Consider the following 3,030-nt stretch of genomic DNA (forward strand, 5'->3'; position numbering starts at 1 on the left):
ATAGAAGGACAATGTCACATATTTTGTGAGGAGTCACAATTGGTAGTCACAAGGTGATGTCGGATCTCGACATTCTTGTAACTTGGGTAGTAATGATGTGTTGCTAGATACCGCTCATTACTTATGCTCCTAAATGGGTTTAGGGCATTGCCAACGTTACAAGAACCTATAGGGTCACACACTAAGGACAATTAGATGGAGATTTGGTTCATATGATGAACCAAGAGGATTAGATTCATTTGATGAATCATATTGGATTAAGAGTAATCCAAATTGGGCTAATTGAGTTAGACTCAAGTTGATTCATGTATTCAATGAGTCTAATTTAGATTATGACTCATTAAATCAACTTAATTTAATGAATTAGATTCATTATATTAAGTTTGCTTGAATCATATGGTTGGATTAGATCAACCATGAGAGAGATTTGATCAAGTTTGACTTGATTTGAGAGGAAGAGAAAAAGTCATGTTTGACTTGACTTTTTGCCACATCACTAGTGAGTTGGCAAGATGTGGACCAATAGGATTGCTCCACATCATCAATGTGTGTCACCTCATGGAGGTTACAAGCCTCCATAGCATTTAATGTGGCCGGCCCACATTAAATGAGGAGGTTACACTTGTTGCCATGTCATTTAGTGAGGTGGCAAGATGTGGACCAATAGTGTTGATCCACATCATCCTAGAGTGCCACCTCATGGGGGTTACAACTCTTAATGGTCTCCACATTAATTGGAATTAATGTGGGGGTTACACCTCCTAGAGTGGCCGGCCACTTGATGGCTAAGGGGTTGTTTGAATTTCCTCTCATGGATTTCATTCACTCTTCTTCTCCCTTGGGTGCTCTCTCTTCTCCTTCTCCCATTCCTTGGCCGAACACTCCATTGGTGCTAGCACACCTTGTGTTTTGGTCATCTCCTTCTACTTGTGCCCGTGTGGATACATATAGAGGTTGTCTACTTTGACAACTAGAGATCCGGTGACATCTTGGACAAGCGGGAACGCGAAGGGCTTCGCTACAAGGGTAATGATCTTAACTTTAGTGTAGTTCTAAAGTTTTTACAAACTCGTACAAGAAAAAGGTTTTTCGAAAAATTTTGTTTACGAATCTTTGCACGAGATCCATGGCTTTGGGTGACTCGGGGTTTTTGCAACGGGAAAAAGCGGTTTTCGCGGCCCGACGAACCCAACAGGATCTCCGGTAGGCTCAGTGGAAGGAATTTGATCACAAATGTCGTTGCAGTTGAGTGTTGTTTCGTTCTTACTCATCCTTGTAAATCGATACAATATGTCTCATTATTTACTTACATTTCTGTCTCTTCTCTTGCATGGGTTGGACGAAGGCCGATACTCCTACAAGTTCCACCGACTCTAAACCTGGGTAAGTTTCTTCTCTTATGCAGTGCTGTTTCTTGACAATTGATTTTTTTTGGAAATTGCAAAGGATTTCTCATGTTGAGTTGTTATTTTCTAAATTCATTTGTGGATTGGAAGAGACGTAGGACAGGGAGTTGTTACTCATTATAATCTTGGCCCAATCTGGAACATTGTGTTTATAATAGCATCCACTGTCTAGTGTTTCCATGTCCCTTTTCCTTGTTGAAACTTTTATCCAGCAGGGCGCTAGTATTTTCTAACTCATATAAACATTTATTTGTTGAAGCTTCTGCTATTGTCAGAATTCTTGTTGATCAAAATCAGTGGTATTTTGGTGCAAGTTACTCCAAGTATCTGTTGTCAGATTTATAAAGTGTTCTTATAATGTTGAAAGAAAAATTTATAATGTGGACGTAGGAAGTTTCAGAATATTTACTGAACTAGGGTGGAATCTGGAATTTAATTAAATGCATCATCATGTAGAGATGCTGATAAAGTGGACATGATTAGTCAGATCAGTAGAGCTTCTGGTGTGTACAATCGTTGTATGTCATATCTTAATTTGCCAACTTTATACTTATAAAATGTAAGATGGAGTATGCGCCAAAGGATGATATGTTTGCTTGTTTGTTGCTTTAGGCTTGTGAAGGGCATAAAGATACTGTTGCTTTACATTTGATTTCATCATGCCAGAAGTTTTTATTGTATGAACATGGAACATTAAAGTCCTTGAATGGCTAAGCACGCCAATGAATATTAAATTCTACAACAATTTTTGCAGTGTGATTGGTCCAATTGTTTTTGGACACAACAAAAACAACTAATGATCAACTAATGCTCTTCACTCTTCAATCCTTACTAAAATGATTAAGATATTCTAAAGTTAGATTTCAGCCTGATGAAGAATGTTCTTTGTGACTGTACAATAGTGCAAGCAGAGCAATTAAATGTGCTAGTTGTTGTAAGATTTTTACTGAAAATGTGTGATAATACATATAGTTTGTCAGGAGTAGGTTTATTTGCTAAAATCACTCATTTTACAATTTAACAACATTTAGGAAGTGCATTTCTCGGTGCTCTAGCATTATGTTTAGGCAAACTTATGGAATTAATTTCTATTTTTTTATCTAACAGAAGTGTTAAGTAATTATCTTTACAACCTTTTATTCTTGGACTTTCGTTTACAAAGCCGGTTAGCAATAAAGCTTATCAAGTGTTTAATTCTTTTAGTATTTATTTCTTGATTGACCATAAGTTATGATGTAGGTTATTGAGGATATGTCTATACAAGTCAACGTACCTGCTCTAGCAATGGAAGAGGTAAAAATATCTTTTGGAGTTGTCTTTTAGTTTATGGTAAAAATAGTTTCGAGTCACTGAAATACAATGGTTTTGCAGGTTGCTCCATTGGTCGTCTCAGATGCGGCTATGCATGCCCCTGAGGAGATTTTTCATGGAAAAGGAAACATCAAAGAAGAGACAGAGTTAACAAAAGAAGAGAGGAAAAGGAGATGGGCCAACCAGAAAAGAAGATTTCGAAGATTGAAAGGTATCCTTTATTCGCTTATATTTATGGTTCTGCTTATTTTCATGCTTGTCTACAATCTGTGCATAATGGTCAAAAAAATTAGTGGCGAACTTGTGACAGACA

Source organism: Zingiber officinale, chromosome 2A, assembly GCF_018446385.1.
Source record: "Zingiber officinale cultivar Zhangliang chromosome 2A, Zo_v1.1, whole genome shotgun sequence".
NCBI lineage: Eukaryota > Viridiplantae > Streptophyta > Magnoliopsida > Zingiberales > Zingiberaceae > Zingiber > Zingiber officinale.